The 20,377-nt window shown below is 37.0% G+C and overlaps 1 protein-coding gene across 3 annotated transcripts in view; it reads left to right on the plus strand.

Moving 5' to 3' along the window:
- Positions 1 to 1,342: 1,342 nt before the first annotated feature.
- The window catches only part of FHL5 (four and a half LIM domains 5), a 36,724-nt gene continuing 17,689 nt past the window's right edge, over positions 1,343 to 20,377 (plus strand). Inside the window, exons 1-2 of one of the 3 annotated variants that reach the window (XM_029224117.1) lie at positions 1,900 to 2,065; positions 11,870 to 11,877. The gene's annotated coding sequence lies outside the window, so the exon portion shown is untranslated. Of the gene's footprint in view, positions 1,490 to 1,822; positions 2,066 to 11,869; positions 11,878 to 20,377 lie in introns of those variants that run through there. The other 2 variants (XM_029224116.1, XM_029224115.1) reach the window with 2 other exon arrangements.

Consider the following 20,377-nt stretch of genomic DNA (forward strand, 5'->3'; position numbering starts at 1 on the left):
ACTGATATCTTTAAATAAATATTGTTTTATAGTGATATAAAGAAATGATAGAAGGGGACCAGACTGAGACAGATGTCAGTTGTTTTATGACTGATGACAGTAATCCAAGTGAGAAATGTGAGGACCAGAAATGCAGGGATAATGACAAATTTGAGAGATATTTAACAAAGTAAAACCAACAGAAGTTGGGGTTGGGGGTGAATGATGGGGATGGTGGAGAATAAATGAGAAAAGTGAGGAGTCCAAGGTATGATGTGTTGGATGATTGTGCCATGCCCTGAGACAGGAAATACAGTGGACTCTCTGTACAGTGGGGAGTCGGGAGGAGATGGTGTTTTGGGGACTGCTGAGTTTGAGATGCCTGGGGACCTCTAGACAAAGACAGCTAGTAGACAACAGGATACAGGTCTGGCACCTCAGGGTGATACCAGTTGAGTATACAGGTTTAGGAGCCATATCATTAATTTTTTCATAAGGAACCCCACGGATTCTTTGGGGTGTTAAGATCTTTATTGAGCTTAATGAAGCTTTTCTTCGGTGGAGTAGTTTGAGAAGGGAGCAGGAGGTCATAGGTTGGATACATGAATGTAGATTACCCACTCAGGAAGCACAGGTTTAATAAAGAGGGTAATAGTTCCATAGCTAGGTGGGGACATAGGCGATTTTATACCTCCTCGACTCCACTTCCTCACCTATAAAAGGAGAAAAATAATGCCTGTCTAGCCATGGTGTCATGAGGATTAAAATCTATTACTAATAATACTTTATGTTAGATTGACTGTTTTATAATAGATTGATTCAGTGAAAGGACAGAAGAACAATTTGCTGCTAATCACCATGTTTTCATTTTCACCATATCTTCATCATCAAAGTCGGGTGAATAACAACGCACAGAGTTGATTGGCTTTATATTTCCCTAGTTCAGGTTTTTGGATTGTATGTAACTGAGTTTGTCCTCAGAAAATATTAACATATCATTCCTTTGGCACTTAGAACAAGGACAGTTCAAGTTTGGTCTGAGCATAAATGGAGTTAAGGCGGAACATTTCCTCCCTCACCCACCTTTACAAACTGAAGAAATGGCCTCAGATGGAGAGTTTAAGAGCAAATGTCACTTGCTTTATGGATCAATTTGACCCACTGAGAATTCCTGTTGTGGATTAGTTCAATATTCAAACATTTCTTTAGATCCAACTCATGAAATATCTAGCCACTTTTCAAGTTTTGACTTAAGATTTCAAAAGACTATCTGAGTCTGTGCTTAAATGAAGTCATACAGCTGTGGACGTGACATAACAATTGTTGCCAGCTCATAGGGAAATAGGCAACAGCAGGGAATGCCAGGTCCACGGTACTGGTGCAGGAAGCAGGCAACTACTTTGAGTTATCCTAGTCAAGTCCAAGGCTCAAAGTTAGCAAATTTCCCAGGAAGGCAATGATAGAAGCCACAAACCACAGTTCATCTCTCAAGCTACCAAAAATGCTACAGGTGAGAACATGGGGCCACATCTCTTTCCAGATATTTCAAAAGAAAAGCTCTATTAACCTTTAAGAAGGGTTCTGATAGTCACTGAAATAACAAAACAAAAAACAGGAAATACATCATCCTTTATAGAAATTTTTTTAATTTAAATATGCCCTCAATTTAGCCTAGGCAGTGGGAATTTCTTGAGTGTATGTGTCTGTATGTGCACTTTATATTTTAAACTTTCTGGAGATTATCCAGACACTTCAGATACTAATTCTGGCAGGATTTCCCTTTAAAGATGTCCTGCAGAGAATTTGTTACTCATAATTTTAAGTAAAAACTGACAAGGAGTGCTTTTTCAGCCCAGTAGGAATCAGCTATGTACATGTCACAAGACTTGGAGGAAATTCACACACCCTCCTATTGTCTTCCACAAAGTTTAAAAAGCTGCAACTGGGAGGGACCCTCAGATAGTTTTGGTGGCCCATTCTGTTCCTCTTGGAGTTGACATATGAATGTGTTGGAGGGGAAAGTAAATCATCATATATTCTCCTTTCATATTGTTTAAATCCCTGGAAGAAGCAGCTTTAAGAAGAAGTAAGTTTTGTTTTCTTTAATGTTTTCTTTGTGTTTTTAATGTGGTTTTTATTGGCTTCTTTAATTTTTTTTTTAAGTACAAGAGATTCTTATAAACTTTCTAGTGACTGCTTAAAAGAAACTTTGTAGTGATTTGTTTTTACTTAGCAAGTAAGTATATATCTAGAAGTTTCTTAGAAACTTTTTAAACATTTGAGCCAACAGTTATCAAATTTTATATGCTGAGCTTTTCAGATTTCTCATTTCCGTGCCATGTGTATTAAGGCAACATTGTAGTCAGATAACTTTTGAGTTGCCTCCTTAGTTCTGAAAATTGTCTTTATAATTGGAGGTATAAACTTCATTGTATTCATAAAAAAGGAATGACTCCATACTGGAGTTTTATTTGGCTTAATTTATTTGGATGACTGACTATCACTAAGGATATTTTATGGCTGGATTTACATATCCAGAGCACAATTTAAAGTTATTTACAGATTTTAAGTGAGTTAGTGAGATTCCTGCTATTAAAAAAAACAAAACAAATCTGCCTATTTTTCACAAGCAGGCATAAAGACAATTCCTAATCTTAGGCTTTCTAAGATTGAATTAAAATGTCTGTGTTTCTGACCCACACAGATATGTAATACACTGAATGAATCTAAAGCATTGCTTCTTGAAACTGGGATAGCGTAACATAAGCAAAAGTATGCTTCCCATATGTGTTTATGCTTTTTCCCTCACTATTTTAATCAGACCCTTTTTGGTGTCTGTCATGCATTCGAAAACCAAATGCAACTCCTCAGTTTGTCAATTTTCGTTTTGGAAATGTAGGAACTAAAAACAATCATTAATAAAATGTGTAATTCTTATAAATAAAATGTAAGAAATTCCTCAAGCCATTTTAGCCCTCATTTCACATTCACAATACTATCGTGTATAAATTCCAGCATGTTTACTAGTAATGTATATGGATTAAAATTTAACACAAATATTGCAAATATATGTATCACACAAGATATTTCTTAACATATTTATGATATGTGCCTAAAGCCATAATCCAAATTGCTTGGTGGGGAAGGTAAACTCTGATGTCTGTTTTCTATACTTGTTCTATTTATTCCCATGTGTTATCATTAGTTGCCAATCCTGGGGCTGTTCTACCTAAACAAGAGCAGCAGATTTGTGCTTTAATGTAACATTACCTCAGGGACAAGTCTACCTCTTATTTTTATTATACTTGCCAACAACATTCTGAGTAAAGCTGGATTAATTTGGGTTCCTTAAGCAAGCCTAGTAACTTTCTACTATAATATTGAAAATAAAATTTTATCTAGAACATGTTGGAGAAGCTTTGATTTGTTTTTTCACATTTTCAATCTAGGAAACATGATCTCTTTAGAATTGAAAACCAAATACTTGGGTTCACATGGAAAGTTCTGAATCAGATGTCAGCTAAACAACCGTACATTTCCATGTTCTTGTAATTACCTTTTTCCTCTCTCATTGTCATCATTTTTCTTGGTTACCTTATGGTACCCTGGAAGGAGCTGTGAAAAGAAGGAGGGGAAGGAGGAGGTAGAAGACTCCTTCCTGCCATAACACCTTGAGTCCCTCCAAAATGATCAGCTTGAGCATTATCTATCTCCACATTAGACCACTTTGGGGTCACAGATTCCCTTAAGAATCTGATAGAATCAATGGACCCTCTTCCCATTTAAAAAAAAAAAAGCCCATTATAAATAGATTTTTCCTTGACATTTCTGGGGTTGACAGACTCTTGAAACCTGTCCTTGAGTATTCTTGAGGGGTCCTGATTATGAACCACTATTCTCCATGAAACCACAGACTTCAGCTCCAGACAAACCCTGGGGTTGGTGGGTTTACCAAATCTTTAAAAGGCTTACGGTGGAAGTATGTCTAAACTGTCTCTCTCAACTGTCCTCACCTGAGGACAGGTAAGGTTAAGGTAAGGATTTTAGCTGAAGATGACATTAAGGGTTAATTTTCAAAGCAGATACATAGTTAATTCGTAGCCATACTTGCTCTGGGCAATGTGTCCACTGAAATAAAAGTAGAAGGTTCAAGTATCAGTTCCTTTCGTGGAGAGTAAGGCTTAGAATGGAAGGGTGATAGGATTAAGCCTCTAGAGACCCCAGAATGTGGAACAGGTGACTGCAGTGGGACCTTCCTGTTTCTCTGGCCATTCTCCCCAATCCCCATACCGGCCTATTGGTAGATTGGAACATGAAAGGGAAGATCTAAACTAGTGCCCATTATCTCATACCCTCTGCTTCAGGGATCACAATCTTTATTCTTTCCTTCTTTATCGACTCCTCCTATCAACATTTAAACATGTTCAAATTCCCCATCTTGAAAAGCTTCTCCTTCATTACTGAGCTCCTCCACTTACCTCACTCTTCAGCTTCATAGCTCAATCTCGTGAAAGTATTGTCTACACCTTGTAAAGAATCTCCACTTTCTTAGCTCCCACTTCTCAATCAACTGCAGTCTGGCTTTGGTCCCTATCAGTTTCCCCTGCCTCTCACTGAGGTGACTGATCACTAGTGTATTGCTAAATCCAGCAGACATTTCTCATTATCTTCTTAGTATCTCAGAAGCATTTTACCTTATTCTCCACTTTCCCCATCTGGAAACACTCTTTACACAGGGATTCCATGGTATCCAACTCCTGGTTTTCCTCCCGCCTCTACAACCACTATTCTCAGTCTGTTTCACAGATTCCCCTTCCTCTTCCTTACACATCCTAGATTCCCTTTCTCTTTCTGAGCTAAATGTCATTGCTTCAATTACAATCTATTCTACATGACTGAGTCCAAAACCTTTATGTCCAGCTAAGATATCTTTTCTGAGCTTCTGAGCTTTATGTCCAATTATCTGCTGAATACAGGACTGCCCAGAGCAGGCTTGGACCCCAGTGAATACAACGCGGTAAGGGAAGGGGCCTGAAGGGCAAGCCAGGTAAACTTTTTGACATAGAATTTCAAAATGTTCAAGTAATGTATGTGGTTTCTCTGCCCTCTGTCTTTGGACCTGGCTGAACAGCTCTACTTGGCTTTCCCACAGTCCTCTCAAATCTCATTTTAATCTAAAAGTAAATTCATCATTCCCCTGTCCTACTTTCCACCCTACTTCCCCCATGTTCTCATACAGAAAATGACATCATGATACAAGCCAGAAACTGGAGGTGAACTAACTCCACCTCTCCCTCAACTTGTATACCCAAAGAGTCTCCAGATTCTGTCCATGCTACCTCATACATTCACCAGCTTCTCTCCTTTGTCACTGCCATCTTCTTTTACTTGGTGAACAGCGGCCCTTTCATGGGTCTCTGTGCCTCCAGAATTGCCCTCTTCTGCTGCATTCTCCACAATGAAGCCACTGAAACTACTGGTCTAAAACCAGATTTGATTTTGTCAATCTCTTACTTCAAACCTTTTCCTGACTTTCCACTGGACTTAGGATAATGTCCAGATTCCCTCCCAAAGTAAAGAGAAGCAGTAGCATTTAGTGGGTTATAGCAGATGTCCCCAAACTTTAAAGTGCTCAGGAACCACCTCTGGGTCTTGGTTAAAATGTAGATTCTGGTTCTGTAGGTCTGGGTTAGTGCCTGAGTTTTTGCATTTCTAACAAGGGCCCAGGTGATGCTGATGATACTAGTTCATGGACCACACTTTTCATGCTAGATTGGCTGGAGCTCAAGTCTCAGCTGTATTACTAGATCTGGGACCTTAGAGGAGTCAGCCTCTGTGTCTGTCATTTTCCTTGTATATGAAATGGAGATCATGATGGTATAACTTTTTCTTAGGTTTCTTAGGTTTGAAATGAGGAATCAATGTGTTATATTAAAATTACAACAGTGTCTGGCATAGAAAAAGTGTTAAGTGCAAGTTGTTATTATTACTAGTTAAGACCCTGAATAATTTAGCCTCTACATTCTTCTCCCAAACAGTTTTTACTACGGCACTGTTGTGCGCACAAAGGTGCATGCGCGTGCGCAATGCGCGCATGCGCGTGCGCACACACACACACACACACACACACACACACACACTCATTCTCTCTCTCTCTCTCTCTCTCTCCCTCCCTCTCTCTCTCTCCCGCTCAGTCATACCAAATGACCTTCAGCAGATTAAGAACTGAGCAAATGCCTCTCTTCTGCCAGGCCTCCATGGGCAACAACTAGCTGCTCAAGCCAGAAACTAGAGATGAACTCCACCTCTCCCTCAATTTATATACCCAAAGAAGAGCTCTCTGCATACAGACCTAACTCACCCTAGTCACCCTCAAGTGCTCCCTTCTCTGGAAAGAACTTACAGACCATCCTCCACCCAAATCTGTTTGGTGCCACTTCTGCATATCCTCATACTACCAATGTGCCCTCTTGGGCTCACATTGTAAACTCATTTATTTATCTGTATCTCCTACAACACTGTATGCTCTTTTAGAGAAGGGACTGTGGCAATTACCGCTGAATTTCTAGCATCCCACACACTGTTGCAGGCTTCAGATGATCAGTAAGAATCAATGCATTTTATATACACATTTCTAAAGCCCCATAAAATGAGACATGGAGTCAGGGAACAGAAAGATTTAAGATCTGGTTGGAGTAAAGGGAAATATTGGATATAATAGAATGAGCTTCTCTCCAACTGCCGCCTCTGGGCTGGACTGTTAACCCACTGGAAAGGAAAAACATTTCTTAATTCATTAAATAAATATGCAAGGCTAGAAAGTCAGTGCAAGAATGACAGAGAAGAGAGTCAAAGCTTTGAAGTCTGGTCCATGTTGAGTCTTCTGTGAACTCGGGCACATCAGTTTGCCTCACTACTTTAAAGATGGAATAAAACCACCCATTTTGTAGAATTCTGTTTTAGAGTAATGCTATCAGTAGTCATTTTTGCTTTTATCTCTTCTCAAATTCTGCTCATACAATTCTGTTGCTACTGGACCTTAAACCCATCTTACTTGATTGTTGGCAAAGCTTTGAGATTTTCCTTTGCTTATTCATTTTGCCAGAGCAGTATCATCAATGGACCCTGAGTTTTATTTTTCAGTAGATCATTTTGATGTATCAGATTCTCCCCTCTTTAAGAATACGCTTTGGGTTTTACTTTCAATTTAATTTTAATGATAGTACACGCTGAAGATGGTGGGGAAATGGGCTTCTGGGGTTCTTGTCTTCCAGCTTGATTCTGTCCTTTTTAACGATGCTTTATATTTAATGATCCTTACTGTTCATAAGACAATTTAAGTAAAATATCATAATCATGTAATTCCTAATACTTTTAAAAAGACTATTAATAGTTGTCCCGGTCAAGGTATCAAACTATTTATCATTTTTTTGACAGGGCCAAAAAGTCATACATACAGGTAATTCATTCATTCATGTATTCACTCATTCATTCACCAAGTAGATCAAGTCAGTATAGTATCTACAGAAACATTGGTCAAGCTGTTCAATTTTGCTTATATCATGAATCCTTGCACTGTGCTGATGACAATTTCATGGGTGAACAAGGAGATGCCTATCAAAGTTTGACCAAAGGCTTCTCAGAATAGAAAAATGCTTTGATGTTACGTAAAATTTTTTCTTGCCATAAAATTCAGCACTTCTTTAACAGATTCATGGGTATAATTTGCATGCAGGGAAAAAAAAAAAAAAAAGCATCTGACACCAAGCTGTAATGCCACCTAAAGGAAGTAAGATTTAAAAATGATTTCTGGTCTTGTAATTACATTCATTCTATTAATTTGTTCCGTTGAAAATTTCTGCAGTTATACTATTACAGAAGATTCTAATCTTTGAGTTTTTTTTTTAAACTGAATGCACTCGAATTTTGTTCAGTACTTTTCCTTATTTTCAAAGTGATACATTATGCATTGTACAATTTAGAAAGTAATGAAGAGTAAAAATCTTTTTTAAAAATCTATAACTTTAATCAAGCATATTTTCTTCTAAACTTGTCTCCTACTCTTCAAACGTATTTATGTGGTTGAGATCACACTGATTATTTAATTCCTACTTTTTTTTTCACTTAAAGCAATATCAGGAGCATTTTGCCACATCATTAAGTACTTTTCCAAACACCATGTTAATGATTTCTAGTATTATTTTTAAAGTCATTTAGTAAATAATTTTAGATGCTTTTAAGCAGTGTGCAGAAGTCCTTTTCAAACCCTAGTTAAGTGTAATTTAACAAACATGCAACAAAATATGACTAAAAAACACAAAATGTATTTTATGTTTTCTATAGAGTCAGACAGGAAACATTTTAGGTTTCAAAACTAAGCAACTCTGCCATAATAGTTCAAAAGTAGCCATGGACTGAGGATGTGTTCCAGTAAAACTTTATAGATACTGAAGCTTGAATGTCATATAATTTCAGATGTCAAAAAAAATATATCCTTCTTTTGATTTTTTTTTTGATCACTTAAAAAAGTAAAAGCTATGTTTAGGTCTCAAGCCATGCAAACACAGGTTGTGGCTAGATTTTGGTTCTTGGGATGTAGTTGGCAACCTCCACTCTACAGCCTGGTTCCAAGAACCCTGGCTTCATCAGGTCTGAGAAAGTTCTGTGAACGCAGGAATATGAATATATTTTTAAGAAGAGGTAAATAGCTTTCATTAGGTGCTAAAAAATTCTTAACCTAAAAATGTTTAAGAAAGACTGTTCTAGATAATATACATGAAAGCACTTTGTAAACCATAAATCATTATTAGAATACCTATTGGTACTTCACTTAGGATATTTTTCACTTAGGCACCAAATGATCTGAAAAATTGATTAATAAAAATAAATATATGCCATTATCAGAATTCCACCTGAAAAACTGATACTCAAACTCAAAAAATCTTATAAACTGTAACCTAAAGAGCAACTAGATAACAGGTTAAATTACCAAACACATTTAAAACAGAATTATTGGTTATTCTGATGATGGTAATTAGAATATTTATTATTTTGTTTGGTTTTTGACTGAGCCAAGAACTTAGAAATAATGCTATTCATTTCTTCATTTTGTTTCTGTTAAGTTTTAAACTACAAACCTAGCATAATTAGAGAATCCTAATTTACCATCCTGGTTAATAAAAACTGGTATATATATTATTCTCTCTTTTCTTCCCTCCTGCCACATACATATACGCATGCAGTACAGCGAAAGGACTTAGGAATAAAGCCACCTTTATTGTAATATATGTGTGGATTTGAAAGTCCCACTTAATCACGAGCCTCTTCTTTCAGAGTTCTAAGACAATTGTGAAATAGACACAAGTGTCATATATGAATCCATTTATTATCAATGTTATTATTGTTAAGGCTGGGTTGGAAAACAAAGCTTTTCCCTGAGACTGCCCCTCCCATCCTGAACTGAACTTATTTGCAGTGGGGTAGAGAACTCTAACCCAGTGCCCCCTCATGGGGCTGGGCAGCTATAGTGGGCTCCCTCCAGGAAGGAGGGCAGAGTTCAGGCCTGTGCACTGGCAAATCCCACTGGAAGGAGGGGAAGGGAAGTGAGTGGCACTTGAGCAGACCCCTTTGCCCAGTTGCTTCTCAATTAAGTCGCTCCCCAGGTAGAACAGAACCAGTGAGCCAAGGAACCAACATTTTACCCCCAACACTTTCAAAAGAGAGAAATTCCTTTAAATGACCAGTATAGAAACCTGAGGGAAATGAGAGGTTCTTTTATATGATTTTTAATTCAAAAAACTATTCCTGCTTTTTTGTATAAATGCAAGTTTAATTTTAGTTTAGTATAAATTTAAGTCATCAATGTAAACTGTTAAAATGCCAAGTAAGAGAGATTTCTAGTTGACAGCATACATCCCAGACCTGTGTTTAAGGGTATGGTCTTCAGGTGGCCAAGAAGAGAAGAGTGGGCAAATATATATTCATAGCAATGTGTAGTTGAGTTTTTAAAGCTCTGACATGTAAAAGTATCTCATTTTGTAAGTGACCTTTTGCCTATCCAGGTATGGATAAAATGCCACCCTCCAGGTGTGGTCCCTCAAGCAGGTCTAGCAATGCTCTCTGCCTGGTCCACACTCCCAGTGGGCTGCTTCCCCACATCCACAACTGTGTGGATTCCCCACTGCTCTTCCCCACCTTTTCTTAGAGACTAGCTTTTATTCCATCTTCAAGCTACAGCTCTAGAAGTGTTACCTGACATTTTCTACAAAGTTCCTGAAATTTCCAGGGCACCCTGTGCCTACGTCCAAGCATTTCCAGCTGCCCTCTCTTCTTTCTCCCCCGACTCCCTCTCATCCACAATATTTAGTGAGTGCCCAGCACATGCTGATAATATGCTAGACACCAGTTAGTTTGGGGGTAATATAGCATTTGTCCCGCCTGAAGCTTACTGTTGAGCAGGAAAGACGATTAACTAGGGCTACAGTGCACAGTGTGTGCTGAAGTATGGAGAGCCAGGGCCCTGATCTGGTAAGACTGATGGGGTAGAGTAATTATTTGTAAGCCTGTCTCCCATGCCAGAGTGGAGGCTTTTCACAGGGAGAGACCTGGTTTACCTTCACTGCCAAGCACTGTTTTGGCACTCAAGAGCTCTTTGTGAAACCTACAGAAGTAACGTTCACTGTGTTCAGAGAGCTGTTTGATATTGTTGGGTTTAAAACTGAAAGAACCAGGCCAAGGCAGATGCCAGATTTTGAAAGGTCTGAAATGCTAAAGAGCTTGGACCAGGAATGGGTCACTGAAAGTAGTGTGATTTAAAGACAGTCATTTAAAGACTCTGGGTCAGCATCTATTTATAAAATGGGAGGGGAGTGGCTGTTTGGCTCTAAACAGCCAAAAAAAGAAGCTTGTTAAAATTCACTTTGATTAGCACTGTGGGTATTTCCTTTTAAGTATTTACAAAAATTAATTTGGAAGGTATATTCCATTTTTCCTAATTTTTCTAGAAAGAAATACTAGCTCTATAAATATCCTCTTTGGAATTTAGTTTCTATCCCTGTAAAATGAGGAGCTAAAACGGATCTATCTTTTTTAGTTCTTATGTTCTATAGTCAAGAACAAGTGATTCAAAGGGAAATAAGTTTAGTCTTTTGATTTGTGTTAGGATTTCATTTAATTTTTAAAATACGCCATTTGGTACAAAATTCAAAGGGTACAAAAGGCTATATACAAGTGGAAAGTAAATCTCACTACCTTCCCTGTCTCTTCATCACTGTTTTTGTGGTTTCTTCAAGAGTGACTAGGTATTTTTAAGTTAAATGTCGGTTAATGAGAAGGTAAGTTTGGTTTTGATCAGTACCAAATGTTACACCACTATTAGGGTAACAAATTATATATAGTCTTAAAATTTTCTGTCTACCATTACTTTAATTCCTATATATTCTCAGCAAGGTTTATTTTTGCATAACTCATAATTGTTTTTAAGGTATTTTGATATGTATTATCTAATTTGCTCTAAAGCACCATCTATGGGTATGATTTACAACATTCTACCTTATAAGGCAGAATATAAATGTCATGTTTTCTGCCACATACGTATTTAGATGCTGTCAAAATGCCAAATGGGATGCTGATAATGGAGTAGTTTTATAAACTGTTACTATGACCTGTCCCCACAAAAATCATGAAAATGATCAACTGAGAGTTAAGAATTTGGAGAATGATTGGAAATTGTATGCATATGACAAGGGGCACTTATGCCTTATGGCCAGCCCTCAGAGGCAGGCTGCTGGGATTGCCACCCCCATCCCCGGGCAGTGAAGGGCTAGGGAGAGCTCCTGCTACAGGCTCATAGGAGTCTAAAGGCTGCAGTGACTACTATTGTTGAAAACAGAATAAAAAGTTTCAAAGAGACATCTACACCACACCTGTATCCACTTATTAAACTGCTGGTAGACTTGAAAGACATAAGACATTTGTTATCCTCTGACTTGCCTTACAAGTTCAGAGGAAAAGAGTATCTGGTGCCTTGTCCCTATAAATCAAGAGAAGAATGTTTACCTAGCATACTTAGAGTCACTAGGGAATCATAATGATGCCTCCCAACAGAAAATTCAAAACTGGAGGTGCTTCAGCTTATTTTCTTGGTCTTTAGCCATCACCACTTTCAATAAAGTAGAAATCCTTTAAAAATTACCATAAGTTTTATCTGCAACATTTTAAAAGATCACCCAGTAAGTGTGGGGGCACTTCCAGGCTCCATTTGGAGTATAGAAATGAGTAAGATACGGTGCTCTCAGTGAGCTTATATTATGGTCATAAGGAATACAACAACCCCCCTTCCAAAATTTATAATACAAGTTAGAATATAAGAATTATCTAAGAGAAACACAAAGGGGCTTCATTGAACATACCATAATACAACTCATAAATGTAACTCATATACTTTATATATACCTTATAATACAAGCTCATATACCCTAAAATTCAAAAATGTCTGCAGCTTTAGAACTTTTTGACAGACTCTGTTTCGGAAGGCCCAGAAATAGCTCTTTCATCATTGTGTTTTATGAAGCTGAAGAAGGTCATAAACCAACATAATCTATAATACGCATTAATGCCAGGATACATGAAAGCCAATATATTATATAGCCAGACTTGTCTTATTCTCAGGACAGAATTAAGTGATTGATTATGAAATCTTATTTCGTGCTCTTAAACGACTGAACATTCTTCCCAATTCGTTTAACTGGAGTTGTCATTTTTAAGCCATTTTTCGATTTAGAAAACTACTTTATAGGCTCTATTAGATAAAGAATATATCTATCATTTTATATTGGCCACCTTCCAAATAAAGCACGCTCTTCATTTCATTGGACAGTTTCTAACACTATCTTTCATCAGAATAGAAATGGTTTATTTCTCATATTTAAAAACATTTACTGGAAAGAAAATCATGGAAAGTATGTTTTGCTTGGTTCTTCTATGTTCTAAGGAGCACGTACTTTTAGGTTTTCAAGATGACATGGGTTTAAGATGCATCGACACCTGTGGGGATTGGAGCACTTGGATCAGCTCCTCTAAATTCCTGGGTCCATGGTTATTACCCTAATCTGCTCTCAGGCACTGTGTAAATTGAATATGTTTGCCATCTTCTTAAGGTGAATTAATTAAAGACAGAGTTTTCTCATCACTAATTTTGGAAGGAAATCAGAGTTTATTTTAAAACACCCAGGAAGGGACTTCCCTGGTGGCACAGTGGTTGGGAGTCCGCCTGCCAATGCAGGGGACACGGGTTCAATCCCTGGTCTGGGAGGATCCCACATGCCATGGAGCAACTAAGCCCGTGTGCCACAACTACTGAGCCTGTGCTCTAGAGCCTGCAAGCCACAACTACTGAGCCCACGTGCCGCAACAACTGAAGCCCACGCGCCTAGAGCCCATGTTCCTCAACAAGAGAAGCCACCACGATGAGAAGCCTGCGCACCACAAGAGTAGCCCCTGCTTGCCACAACTAGAGAAAGCCTGTGTGCAGCAATGAAGACCCAACGCGGCCAAAAAAGCAAACAAACAAAAAAACCACCCAGGAAAATAAAATAGCTGTCTTGGTTTTACAGTGATCCAGTCACAACGTCTTTATAACACATGACATTGAACTCAAAAACTGAAGGAATAAACGGTACAAAAGATATTGCATTTCCTGTCTGATGAAGTACATTCCACTAGACCATAGCGAAGTTTTCATGTGATCTTGTGAACTCAAATACCTGGCCCTGTGGGGGTGATTCATATGACTAGCATGTGTTAGAGATTCAGTCCTTCCACAGGAGACTTAGTTTCTACAATGGCAAATCACACTTCTTGCTAAATATGCTTGCATTTGTCAATAGATGCAAGAGGAAGGAGGTAGAAACAGTGTTAAATAGATGAATCAATGAGCTCCCTTCCCACTGCTGAGAAAACAGCTACTAGGGCTCAGATACTGATAGTAGTTAATGCGCATGATGAAGGTGATCTTCAAATAGAAAGGAAAACCAATGAAACAAAGCAAAACAAAACAGAACAAAAAAACGGACACAACTACTACATGTAGTATTCCATACAGTACTTGTTGAATTTTTCAAAAAGCTTAGAGATGGGTGGAGGGAATACTCTCTGATACTTATATTAGATCTGCAGTGATATTTAGATTAGACTCCATCTCCAGAAAATGAGGTTGATTTGGGGGATTCACACGCAGGAAACATCCTGTCCCTACCATGTGCTGACTCTGTGCTAAATACATTTAGATAAATCACGCCTTTTAGTTCAGTCCTTGTATATACCAAACCCCAGCACTTCATGAGAATTCAAGACTTTGAGGAGATCCTGAGGCAACCTAGGAACTGTATTTGCTCTTCCAGAACATCTTTTACAGAAATAATAGCAAGGCTACAGGGGGTAGAAGGAATGACAGCTTATATCTATTGAAATGATAGTGGTTCCTTTGGGGTAAAAATTGAGGCAAGCCTAATGATGGGTTTAAAAGTAGGAAGTTGGTATCTGGATAGACAGAGATCTAGATAATCCAGTTGCACCTTAAAAGGTGGTATTCTTTATGTCTTAAAATTTTTCTTATATCTCAGTGAGGAAAAAAATCAAAGATGGTATTAAACCTATATATTTTTTGAGAGTCCTATTTTTTTATTTTGTAAAGAATATAATGTTTGATAAAATGTGGTTACACTTATGTATTACCATGAACTACAATGTACCTGTTTCAGTAATCACTGCCATAATTACATGATTCTGAACGTAATCCCTCCAAGAAAACCATACAAAGCACATTTTTCCTTTGTTAGTATCCACAGAACAAATTAACCAGATGGAAAGCTCTCGTCAGCTGTTCTGTTTCATGGGAGACCAGTGCCATCAGGTCTCAGGAGAATTCTCATTTGACCTCTCTACACAAGACATTCAGCTTCCAACAAACTGGGCTTGTGAATATGTCCCTAGAGACTAATATCAAGCATTCCACCACAATTCTATGATGCTTGTTTTAGGTTATTTTTGATTGATGGCCTGAAGTTATGGCTTTAGTTATTTTTAAAATTGTTTAGTTTTCAAAAGTAGTGTTTGAGGGGTCTAGAAAATAGCCTCCTTCTTCAAAATGAGAACTACACTTATAATTACACTTTCCATCAAGTCAAGTACACCTACAGCCAACTCACTCATGACTTTTCCATTCTAATCTCACTTGATCTGTGGGTGGGATCATAAGCAGCTAATAATGTTCTCATTTCATAGTTAAGGAAAGTAAGTGCCAGAAAGATTAAACGGTTTCCATAGCAGTAGTTTCCATGCTCGTGCTTAAGCAACTAGTGCAAAAATCTATAGCCTCTGCTTTCCAGCCCAATATTTTTCTCAGTATGTTATGTCTTGGGTTATAAGCAGAAAACAGATACGGAAGTACACACAGGTCTGTTCAACTCCACCCTCAGAACTAGGAAAAGAAAAAAAGGAAAAAACTAAGAGTAGAACTTTACTAGTTATTCCAACTCCATGATATTTTTAAATCTGTGAATCTAAATTTTCCCACTGTACAACACATACTTATTTTGTCTGGCCTAGTTTACACAGACTTTGGAGGATATATTTTTTCATATATCTCATTTAAGTCCACCCAAATTGTCAACTGTGTGTTGAAGTGAGAGAGACACACACAGTACAAAATAACTGTTACCAAATGTGGCAAAAGAAAAAGAGACATATGTATGAACTAATGGGAGCAACTTGTGTCCAGAGAGATCTGAGAAAGCTGCAGAGAGAAAGATTTTTAGCTGGACCTTGACCGAGAAGTAGGTGGTCAAGGGGGGGGGGGCGGTGTGGTGACAGGAGGAAAGTCATTAGAGATAGAAGAAAAGTCATATGTGAAGGCTCAAAGGTGTAAAAAGACATAGTATATTTGAAGAATAGCGAGTCACGAGAAGTGGCTAAAGCATAGGTGTGGTGTGTGTGTATCAGATGGTACAGGGTTAGGAAAGGGATGAAGAGACAGTGAGAAAAGTAGACAAAGTAGCAAAGGGTCTCTATGCTAAGTAATGGACTTCATTTTATAGTCAAAGAAGAGCTGTTGGAGGCTTTTCTCCAAGGAAGGGAGATGCTCATGAGTCTGAGATTTTTCTTGAGTATTGTGGAAGATGTTCTGGAACTCCCAGTGAAATTGAGCTTATTTAGAGAGCAAAACTCATAGAGTAGAAATGTGCTTGGTTCCCCTCAGTAGAGGGAGAAACTTTTAATAATATCTTCAGTTCGATGTAAGCCACTACGGTCCATCAGAGATACGAGGAGGGCCTAAACAAAGATTTAAGGTATGCTTCTGAAGTGGAATCAACAGGATATGGTACCCAGTAAATATATGTAGGGGGTACAGGCAGGGAGAGAGGGGAGAACGATTGAAACCACTGCCTTGGCAGACTAGGCGGATTGCATAACCACACACTGAAGATGGTTTCTATAACTCCTTATAGAGCACAGAGCAATATACTTTCATCAGTGAGGCTTCCAAAGTGCCCTTGACTGGCCATCAGCCCCTATCTGCCCTCACAGCAAGAGTTCAAATTAAAATCCTAAATGGAAAAACTAGCACAGGTAAATTCGCTTAGGTACAGTTCAAGTTAAGATTCTGCATCCACTTTCCGTCTTCACCCAAGTTCCGTACATCAATCACACAAGTTTCAAAGACGTCAGCATTCTGAACTAACATTTCCCAAGAGCATTTTAATATTCCTTATGCCCTTTAGATTTCAATTCTTTCAAGTTCTTTCCTAAAGAAAAGCAGAAACAGATCTACTTCACAGAATCAGTGAAAGACCTGAACGGGCAATTGAAATAGTCATGTAGCACTCTCAGATGAACAGCAATGTATTTATACAGGCTGAATGAGGCTACTTTGAATAACCAGATGAAAATTAAGCCAGAAAACCCAACAAACTTTGAATTGAAGAATAGAGCACTTTTACGTATGTGCAAAAGTAGTGATTGTGGCATTATTTTCACCCATTTAGCAAAATTTACAAATCATGTAGTAGAGATAGAAGTAATCTTAAATACCATTTACTGTATATCCTCTTATCAAGACACATAATCAATTTGATGGTTTTATATAGTACTGCCTGCCTCCACATGGAACAAAGAAAGCTATAATCAACTCAATGTAACAACTTATATTTGATACTTAGAATATAGGATATATGGTAATTCAACTCCCTCAAGTAAATAAAATTCCTCAAAACCACACCAACATAGAGACATTATTGGAAACCAGAAGGCCCAAATTATATCCTAGTATGTTTCAATTTCACCATAAAAAGTAAAAGCCCTCTCTTATTTTTGAAACTTGTAATCTCTGACACGATAGTAAGACACAGTTCGTGTCTTATTGTAAAGTAATATGACAAAGATCATACATATTGGAACCATGTTTTGGCTTTGCACACTTTCATGGTAACAGTATTGAAAGAAAGAGAGAAAACTTTGTCTCCTTCTCTCTTTTGCATCCGAAATGGTCACCCTGAGAAATTTACCCTTTGAATCAGCCCACAATTATCCCCATATCTTCGCTGTTTGGACAATAAACTCCATGACCACCATTAGCACACAAAAATGTTCTCAGGATATTACTACATCCATATGGATTACTTCTCTGTTGACAAACATAAGGAAAGAACAGTTTAATATATATCAATACTACTTCTACTCATTTATCACCCACTCATTTTTTAAACTATTAAAAACAAAACATTACATATATAGAAAATAATGTTTCTAATATATGCAAGGTATAAAAATAATTTGGCTTAAGAATCAAATATTTTCCACATATTTGAAACCCTCTGCAACTTCCTAATCCCAACTAACTCCAGAAGTTAGATAATCTTCAATTGCATCCTAATTCTTGTGTTTATCATCATCATCATGCTTTTTTAAACAGCTTTAATAACAGTTATTATGTTTAATAACATGTTACCATATATTTATCATAATTCCTAATAATCAATTTTGGTTGTTTTTTAACTTTATAAAAATGCAATCATGGTGTATTTACTATTTTATAACTTACTTAGTTCACTCAGTAGTGAGGTTTATCTGCATTAAGAAGGGCACCTGTAATTCATCTGTTTTATTGCCATACAGCAGTATGTTATATGACCATACATCTACTTATTTATCTATTTTCCCTCTGATAGACATTCAGAGTCTCCTGCTACTAGGGCTACTATAAACTATGTTGCCACGAACATTCTTTCAGGTGACCTTTGCAAGATTTTATGAGTCACACATTTAGGGGAGAAATTACTGAGTCATATGAAGGATACATATTCAACTTTACAATATAATGAAAAATTGTTTTTCAGAGTGGTTTATCCATTCATCTTTCATTCTTATTTCAGTGTGTGAGTTCCAGTTGCTCCTTATCCTCACCAACGTTTCATATTGTCAGACTTGTTAATTTTTTCTGACCATGAGTACAAATTATTTCATACTGAGTTGAATGAGCTTCCTTTAAAATATCTGTCATTTTAAAATGAAAAATATTTTTCTTATATCTTTTGCCCATATTTCCATTAGTTTATTTTTAATTCTTATTGATGTTTTATATATTCTGCATTTTAATCCTTTGTCAGTTATATACGTGGCAAATATCATCTATTAATCTGTCATTTTGTGGCTTGCTTTTCATTATTAATAGTATCCTTCAATGAGCAATTTTTTAAATTATCAGTTTTTTCTGCATCTGCTAAGTATATGGCTTACTCTTTTATTTGGTAAATGTGGTAAAATACAGTGATTCTCTTAATTTTAAACCAAATTGTATTCCTGGGATAAACTCAGCTTATCATGATATTAACTTTTTCATATATCACTGGATTCAATTAGTTATTGTCTGTGCTACATTTTTTGTATTTACTGCAAAATTTATTATTATGAGTATGATTGGCCTATAAATTTTTCTCATAATGTTTTTATATTTTGGTAATCAAAGTTTTAATGGGTTCAAAATTAAGTGGATCATGTTTCTTGTTTTTAATTATTTGGTATAGTTTGTTAATATTGGTGTTATTTCTTCCTAAATCTTGGTAAAATCCACTGGAGAAGCCATGTGGCCTTGTATTTTACTTTATATGTAGGCTTTTAATTTCAAATTCAGTTTCTCTAATAGTTGCCAACCAGTTAAAATTTTATATTTCTTCTTGTGTCCGTTTTAACGTTTTACTTATTTTTGAAGCTTCCCATTTTGCCTAAGTGTTCAAGTTCTTTAAAGTTGTTCTGTTAATATTTATTCAGATTCACCTACATATTTATAATTTTTGTTGTTTTTCACCCCTTTAAGCTTCAATCTGAGCTCAGTGTCCTTTTCCTTGAAGAACACTGCTTGGTATTTACTTTAATATGGGTGTGCTATTGATATATTCAGTTTCTGATTGTCTGAAAATATCTTTTCTTCACCTTTTTTATCAGAAGATATTTTACCTGAGTATAGACTTCTAGGTTGGCTCCCATTTTCTTTCAGCCATTTTATCTTTCCATTGTCTACCTTCCATTTTTTTCTGTTGAGAAGTAGGTAACTTCTCAATATGTTGTTACTCTGGAAGTAATATTTTTAACCTACTTTTAAGATGTTATTTATCTTTGATTTTTAGTAGTTTTACCCAGAGGTGCCTAGGTTGTGTGTTTTTAGTCTGGGTGAGGGTCATGGTTTTTGTTTTGTTTTTTAAATTTGTAACATGATGTATTTTGTCAGTTTTAATAGACTGGCCATTATTTCCTCAATAAGAATTCTTCCTCATATTCCCACCAAAATACATAAAACAACTCTTTTTATATGGGGTTAATGATAATATTTGTTGATTAAATGGAATATTAAAAAATAGACTCCTTATCGATTTCCTGTCTGTGGTATATCTACCTTCCAATCCCTTCTCTCACTATTTCCATTAATTTTCACAAATCTCAGCTCAAAACACTTCACTCATCTATTCTCAATCATCGGTGGTATACCTTTTCTATAGAAAACATATGTTCATCTCTAGCTTGAAACTTAGGCCATTGGTGATCTTGCCCAGCCTACTCTTCCAAACTTGTCCTCCAATTAGTACCTTCTCATGCCCTGCAAGCCACTTCAAATAGATTACTTGCTGTTTTCCACGCAGTCCTCATGTATTCAAGTATAAACATCTTTCCTAATTCTGCTGGTCAGTCTCAAGTGCCCTCCCTCAACATCTTCAGGAAAGGAGAGGTTTACACAGGCTCAGATCCTGGGCTTCAGTTTCTGACAGGTGTAGGATAAAATCCTGGATTTGGCATTTTTATCAGCCAAGTTATCTTGGCCTCTCTAAGCTTCTTCATCTGTCAAATTGGG

This window comes from Monodon monoceros, unplaced genomic scaffold (assembly GCF_005190385.1).
Source record: "Monodon monoceros isolate NGI ecotype Baffin Bay Population unplaced genomic scaffold, NGI_Narwhal_1 Super_Scaffold_15, whole genome shotgun sequence".
Taxonomy (NCBI): domain Eukaryota; kingdom Metazoa; phylum Chordata; class Mammalia; order Artiodactyla; family Monodontidae; genus Monodon; species Monodon monoceros.